This window comes from Leucoraja erinacea, unplaced genomic scaffold (genome assembly GCF_028641065.1).
Source record: "Leucoraja erinacea ecotype New England unplaced genomic scaffold, Leri_hhj_1 Leri_243S, whole genome shotgun sequence".
Taxonomy (NCBI): Eukaryota; Metazoa; Chordata; class Chondrichthyes; order Rajiformes; family Rajidae; genus Leucoraja; species Leucoraja erinaceus.
Window position 1 is genome coordinate 66,449 of NW_026576144.1, and position 8,163 is coordinate 74,611.

General features: G+C 43.1%; 1 pseudogene; it reads right to left on the reverse strand.

The window, feature by feature from the left end:
* LOC129716481 (calcium-activated chloride channel regulator 1-like) overlaps positions 1-7,921 on the reverse strand; it is a 40,092-nt pseudogene extending 32,171 nt beyond the window's left edge.
* Positions 7,922-8,163: the final 242 nt, after the last annotated feature.

Here is an 8,163-nt window from a genome sequence, read left to right on the forward strand (position 1 = left end):
CACTCTCTGTGTGAAAAAAGTTCTTCTCATCTCGGATTTAAAGGATTTCCCCCTTATCCTTAAGCTGTGACCCCCTTGTCCTGGACTTCCCCAACATCGGGAACAATCTTCCTGTATCTAGCCTGTCCAACCGCTTAAGAAGGTTCAAAGGGTTAAAACCTCAACTCCTGCCCTTATGTGTCTTGATAATCTCATACTCAGACCAGGGGGAAATCTTTTAGGACCGAGATGAGAAAAATATTTTTCACACAGAGAGTGGTGAATCTCTGGAATTCTCTGCCACAGAAGGTAGTTGAGCACAGTTCATTGGCTATATTTAAGAGGGAGTTAGATGGGGCCCTTGTGGCTAAAGGGATCAGGGGGTATGGAGAGAAGGCAGGTACAGGATACTGAGTTGGATGATCAGCCATGATCATATTGAATGGCGGTGCAGGCTCGAAGGGCCGAATGGCCTACTCCTGCACCTAATTTCTATGTTTCTATATGCTACAGCTTACTAACTCTTAAAATCACATACCTCTTGAGCCATAAGCTGAAGCCAGGGTGTCGTTTAGCATGAAGTTTGGGGTGAAGTGAATGTAGCGACCCTTCTCGCCACAACCACGAGGTTGCAGGGTGTACGGAGCATCTCGACCTTTCAGATAAGGTGCAGCAATGATCACATCTGCCTATGTATGAAAATTACACATTTCCATGTGAAACTCCCTGTAAGATCCACAAGCTTGCAAAGTAATGCACTATCTAGAACAAATATGTAAATGCATGCTTGCAATCTAGTGTAGATTTTTCATGTGGTCCTCTTGCATATTGGAAACAAACAACTGCAGGTAGACACAAAATGCTGGAGTAACACAGCGGAACAGGCAGCATGTAAATCCAAAGGGTTTCTACAGCTATATTAATAGCAAAAGGATAACGAGGGATAAAATTGGTCCATTGGAGAGACAGAGTGCACAGCCAAAAGAGATGGGGGAGATATTGAACAATTTTTTTTCTTCGGTATTCACCAAGGAGAAGGATATTGAATTATGTGAGGTAAGTGAAACTAGTAGAGTAGCTATGGATACTATGAGGTTCAAAGTAAAAGAAGTACTGACACTTTTGAAAAATATAAAAGTGGATAAGTCTCCAGGTCCTGACAGGATATTTCCCTAGGACATTGAGGGAAGTTAGTGTAGAAATAGCCGGGGCTATGACAGAAATATTTCAAATGTCATTAGAAACGGGAATAGTCCCCGAGGATTGGCGTACTGCGCATGTTGTTCCATTGTTTAAAAAGGGTTCTAAGAGTAAACCTAGCAATTATAGACCTGTTAGTTTGACTTCAGTGGTGGGCAAATTAATGGAAAAGATACTTAGAGATAATATATATAATCATCTAGATAAACAGGGTCTGATTAGGATCAGTCAACATGGATTTGTGCCTGGAAGGTCATGTTTGACTAATCTTCTTGAATTTTTTGAAGAGGTTACTAGGGAAATTGACGAGGCTAAAGCAGTGGATGTTGTCTATATGGACTTTAGTAAGGCCTTTGACAAGGTTCCTCATGGAAGGTTGGTTAAGAAGGTTCAAATGTTGGGTATAAATGCAGGAATAGCAAGATGGATTCAACAGTGGCTGAATGGGAGAAGCCAGAGGGTAATGGTGGATGGCTGTTTATCGGGTTGGAGGCAGGTGACTAGTGGGGTGCCTCAGGGATCTGTGTTGGGTGTGGTAAATTGGATTAGTAAGTATGCAGATGATACCAAGATAGGGGGTGTTGTGGATAATGAAGAGGATTTCCAAGTCTACAGAGTGATTTAGGCCATTTGGAAAAATGGGCTGAAAGATGGCAGATGGAGTTTAATGCTGATAAATGTGAGGTGCTACACCTTGGCAGGACAAATCAAAATAGGACGTACAAGGTAAATGGTAGGGAATTGAAGAGTACAGTTGAACAGAGGGATCTGGGTATAACTGTGCATAGTTCCTTGAAGGTGGAATCTCAAATAGATAGGGTGGTAAAGAAAGCTTTTGGTATGCTAGCCTTTATAAATCAGAGCATTGAGTATAGAAGCTGGGATGTAATGTTAAAATTGTACAAGGCATTGGTGAGACCAAATCTGGAGTATGGTGTACAATTTTGGTCGCCCAATTATAGGTAGGATGTCAACAAAATAGAGAGAGTACAGAGGAGATTTACTAGAATGTTGCCTGGGTTTCAACAACTAAGTTACAGAGATAGGTTGAATAAGTTAGGTCTTTATTCTCTGGAGCGCAGAAGGTTAAGGGGGGACCTGATAGAGGTCTTTAAAATGATGAGAGGGATAGACAGAGTTGATGTGGACAAGCTTTTCCCTTTGAGAATAGGGAAGATTCAAACAAGAGGACATGACTTCAGAATTAAGGGACAGAAGTTTAGGGGTAATATGAGGGGGAACTTCTTTACTCAGAGAGTGGTGGCGGTGTGGAATGAGCTTCCAGTGGAAGTGGTGGAGGCAGGTTCATTGGTATCATTTAAAAATAAATTGGATAGGCATATGGATGAGAAGGGAATGGAGGGTTATGGTATGAGTGCAGGCAGGTGGGACTAAGGGGAAAAAAAATTTGTTCGGCACGGACTTGTAGGGCCGAGATGGCCTGTTTCCGTGCTGTAATTGTTATATGGTTATATGGTTATATCTCTGGATAGCAGGAATGGGTGACGTTTCGGGTTGAGACCCTTCTTCAGACTCCTTGTCGGAGGAGGAGAACTTCTTTAAAGTAGGCATACCTTGAGGAGATTAAGCAGTGGAGCAGACAAAATGTGTAGGAAGGAACTGCAGATGCTAGCTTGTCAGAGAGAAATGCTTCAAAATAGCCATACCTTGAGGAGATTTTGCAGATGCAAGTTTACCAAAAAGAATGTCACAAAGTACTGAAGTCAGTCAGCGGGTGAGGCAGCATATCTGGAGGACATGGATACCTGACGTTTTGGATTCTCAGAAAGACAATACACATGATTACAATTAAACCATTCACAGTATACAGATACATAATAAGGGAATAAAGTGCCATGCATGATAAACCCAGAGTATACACAGTAAAGTCTGATCAAAGATAGTCCCCTATGAGGTAGATAGTAGTTCAGGACTGTTCTCTTGTTGTGGTAGGATAGTTCAGTTGCCCGATAAGAGCTGGGAAGATACCGACTGGAGGTGTACGTTTTCACACTTCTATACCTTTTGCCCGATGGGAGAGGAGAGGAGAGGGAATGGCCAGGGAGCGACTCGTCCTTGATTATGCTGCTGGACTTCAATGGGAGAGAGGTTGGTTTGTGTGATGGTCTGGGCTGCGTCCACAATTTTCTGCAATTTCGTGCCGTATTGGATGGTGCTGTTCCCAAACCAAACTGTGATGCATCCGATCTACGACGCATCTGTGGAAGTTGTTGAGAGTTGTTGGTGACATGCCAAACCTCCTAAGCCTTCTAAGGAAGTAGATGGTGTGCTGGCAGCACAAAAGTCAAAATGCGGCACGTGATCCTTTAAACATTTCCCCTCTCACTTTGTTATGGCTTTAGATTCCTCGCCCCTGGGAAAAAGACTGTGACCAATTCACCTCGTGATGTTATAATCCTCCCAAAGGTTATCCCTTAGCCTCCTTTGATTTTTGGGGAAAACCCTATCAGTTGTATTCAAAGTTCATTATTTAAAAGGTAATTCTCATATAGTGGGCACAGTTGGCAAGATTGACCAAGACTGGCTACCCTTTCTCAACAAGAAGAGTTGAGTAAAGGAGCAAAGAGGTCCTTCTGCAGTTGTACAGGGCCCTAGTGAGACCACACCTGGAGTATTGTGTGGAGTTTTGGTCGCTTAATTTGAGGAAGGACATTCTTGCTATTGAGGGAGTGCAGCGTAGGTTTACAAGGTTAATTCCCGGGATGGCGGGACTTTCAGATGCTGAGAGAATGGAGCGGCTGGGCTTGTATACTCTGGAATTTAGGCAGCTGAGAGGGGATCTTATTGAAACATATAAGATTATTAAGGGTTTGGACACGCTAGAGGCAGGAACCATGTTCCCGATGTTGGGGGAATCCACAACCAGGGGCCACAGTTTAAGAATAAAGGGTAAGCCATTTAGAATGGAGATGAGGAAACACTTTTTCACACAGAGAGTTGTGAGTCTGTGGAATTCTCTGCCTCAGAGGATGGTGGAGGCCGGCTCTCTGGATACTTTCAAGAGAGAGCTAGATAGGGCTCTTAAAGATAACAGAGTCAGGGGATATGGGGAGAAGGCAGGAATGACTGGGGATGATCAGCCATGAATGGCAATGCTGGCTCGAAGGGCCGAATGGCCTACTCCTGCATCTATTGTCTATTGTCTATTGTTTTATCCATCAATACTGATTTACCATTGATAACAGACAGTGGTATTTTATATTCAGGCAACAAGAGCATTTAGGCAGCAGCAAAATAGTTGGCATATCACCTTTAATAAAGGCATTCTGGAACATTTGCAAACACATTACTTCCTTTTACAAAGATGTTTTAAAAAAATGTGGCGGAGATTTGGAACTATGACTCACAGAGTATTGACTTTTCTATGTTATATTATCTGTTCTATGAGGTGGCTGAAAGAAATCTATTTGAAACCTTTGATCACTTTAAAATGATTGCGTAATTTGATTGTTTTATTGTCCATGAAATTTGGGTTGAGGTATGTTGCAGGAAGCGTAGGCATAAGGAAGACAGATTTCCTCCGATGTTAGAAGCCAGGAGCTACATGGATTTTCATCATAACCTAATAATTTCATAGCGCTTTTAGTAGCTTTCTTTTTCTGAATAAATGAACTGCAGATACTGGTTTGACAAAAAAACTACACAACGCGCTGGAGTAACTCATAAAGTCTAAAGAAGTGTTCCAATCCGTAATGTAACCTATCCATGTTCTCCTGAGATGCTACCTGACCCGCTGAGTTATTCCAGCATGTTGTGTCTATTTTTGTAAGAGGGGAAAAGAGGGAATGGCCAGGGAACGACTCGTCCATGATTATGCTGCTGGCCTTTCTGAGGCAGTGTGAGGTGTAGATGGAGTTAATGGAAGGGAGGTTGGTTTGTGTGATGGTCTGGGCTGCATCCACAATTCTCTGCAATTTCTTGCGGTCTTGGATGGAGCTGTTCCTCCAAGCCAAGCTGTGACGCATCCCGATAAAATGCTTTCTACGGCGCTTCTGTGGAAGTTGGTGAGATTTGTTGATGTAATGCTGAACCTCCTAAGCCTTCTGAGGAAGTAGATGGTGTGCTGATAGCATAACAGCTCGTGTTCCTTTAAACCTTCCCCCTCTCACTTTAAGTCATGGCTTTAGATTCCTTACCCCGGGGAAAAGACTCAGCTGGTCAGGCAGTATCTCTGGAGAACATGGATAGGTGACAATTCGGGTAGGGACCCTTCTTCAGACTGACCCGCTGAGTTACACCAGCAATCCTGTATATTTATTTTTTATAAGCCAGCATCTGCAGTTCCTTATGTCAGATTTGTTTTTTCCCAGTTTGTTGAAGTAACTAAAAGTAACTTATAGTAGCTTTAAAATTTTAATGAAAAAACTGCAGATGCTGGTTCACATGAAAGGATACAACGTGCTGGAATAGCTCAGCGGGTCAGGTAGCAGCTCTGGAGAACATGGATAGGTAACATTTCGGATTGGAAACCTTCTTTCGACTGACCTACTGAATTACTTCAGCACTCTTATCTTTTTTTGTAAATCAGCATTTGCAGTTAATTTATGTCTGATTTTTATTTTGCTGAAGTAACTGAAATTAAATTCCCATGATACCATTCTGGGATCTGAAGTCATATTTATCCTGTAGAAAACCAAGAGATTTCTCATATCTAGCAGGCAGTGCAGTGGTGCAGTGGTAGAGATGCTGCCTTACAATACTTATCGCGCTAGAGAACCGGGTTAGATCACGACTACAGGTGCTGTCTGTAAGGAGTTTGTACGTTCTCCCTGTGACCACATGGGGTTTCTCCGAGAATTTTGGGTTCCTCCCACACTCCAAAGACGTACAGGTTTGTAGGTAAAGTGGCTTGGTATAAGTGTAAATTGTGCTTAGTGTGTATAGGATAGTGTTAGTGTACGGGGATCGCTGGTCGGTGCGGATTTGCTGGACCAAAGGGCCTGTTTCCACGCTGTATCTCTAAACTAAACTAAAATAAATGTAAGCATCATGCCTCAGTCAGGAGAGCTAATTATGGAACATAAATAACTACAACTGAATTTCTTTCAAGAATAATAGAAACATAGAAAATAGGTGCAGGAGTAGGCCATTCGGCCCTTTGAGCCTTCACTACCATTCAATATGATCATGGCTGATCATCCAACTCAGTATCCAGTACCTGCCTTCTCTCCATACCCCGTGATCCCTTTAGCCACAAGGGCCACATCTAACTCCCTCTTAAATATAACCAATGAGCTATGACAATGGGTGCTGTTTCCACAGAGTTTGTGACCGCTACGGTTATCTCCAGGTGCTCAGGTTTCCCCCCCAGGCTCCAAAGATGAATGGGTGTGTAGGTTAATTGGCTTTGATTTTAAAATAATGTAAATTGTCCCTAGTGTGTAGGATGCTGCAAGTGTATGGGGTGACTGGTGGTCAGCGTGGGTTGAAGGGCCTATTTACATGCTCTATCTCCAAAGTCTAAAGTAATGTCCAAAGACTCTCTGACTCTGATTCTTCTCACAAAATCACGCAGAGGCGATTCTGAGTCGTTCCTACGACAGAAGCAACTACCAGTTCCTAATTAATGATCAACACTTGGGGCTCATGTTGTCGACCTCCCCTTGGTGAGCCCTGTCAACTGACCTCAGTCAGGCCAACGACAACAAACAGAGACAGCAGCAGCGCCGCATGCACTCCTTTTAGGGCGGGCACCTACGGATGTCGAACCGGATGGCATCACCCTGCTGCAGACTTCTGCTGCCTCAAACGCAAGAAGAAGAAGGTCAACACTTGGACTGTTCCATGACATGAATGTTTATAACCTGTAGAGGCTCAGGCCTTGTCTTGCTCCACTGTGGGAGTATTGCAGTATTGAAATGGCTGTCTTTTCAATTAAAAGTTAAGCTACTCTCACTGAGAAAGAAAAGCTATCTTGACACTGCCACCTGAACAACAGTATAATTGTCAGGAGGATAGACCAAATTGTCTGAATGATGTGTAATCTCCCTCTTCTCTGCTGAGAAAATTCTTGCCTAAATTCTCCTGGACTAATGTCTTTGTTTTTATGGTCAATACCCTACCCCCAATACCATGTGCTTCTAAGGCTCTTAAGGTTCGGTGCTGGAACCCAGTTATTTACAATATATATCGTTCTGCTCAGTCTCCTCGCCGAATCCTCTCAATCCTAAGCCACAGCACTTACCCTCACTCACAGCACTCTACCTCGGGCACAACCACTCCAACAAATGGCCACCCCAAAATGGCCACTCTGCTGGTGCCTGCCTTCCTGGCCGCTGAAGAATCGTTCACCCGACGCCGATGATCCAGCTTCGCGGCAGAGGGCCTGAGAACATCGAGTTGGCTGAGGAGGCCACATATAGACCCCGACCTCGGGTGGACTATGAGGGGGAGAACTGGATATTTTTAGTGCCTTCCCTCACAGTGAATTCTGCTGTGGGGGGACGTTTCATGTTGATTTCTATAGTGTACTGTTCTGTGTCTTTTTTCTTTTTTCTCTTTTTTTGTTTTTATGGATTTATTGACATTTGATCTGTTCAATTAATTTAATCAATCTCTGTAAAGCACTTTGGTTCAAATACTGGTTTTGTTGAAAAGTGCTATATAAATAAAGATTATTATTATTATTATTATTATTCCTTCTATACACTACTGGGGACGTTCACTCCCAAAAACTTACAGCTGTTTTGGAAATCTCCCGCACCCCTCCTTCCAGCTCCATAGTCTCTGTTGAAGCTGCCTTACACTAAAGCGAATTTTTACAAATTGATGGAATCTTATTCATACTCGATGATTGAACATTGTCTTGTGTTTAGTTTAGTTTAGTAATACAGCATGGAAACAGGCTCTACGAATCCACACCGATCATCGGCCATTCTATGTCATCCCATTTTCCCATCCACTCCCGACGAACAAGGGGCAATTTTACAGAGGCCAGTTAACCCTCAAACCTGCAGGTCTTTG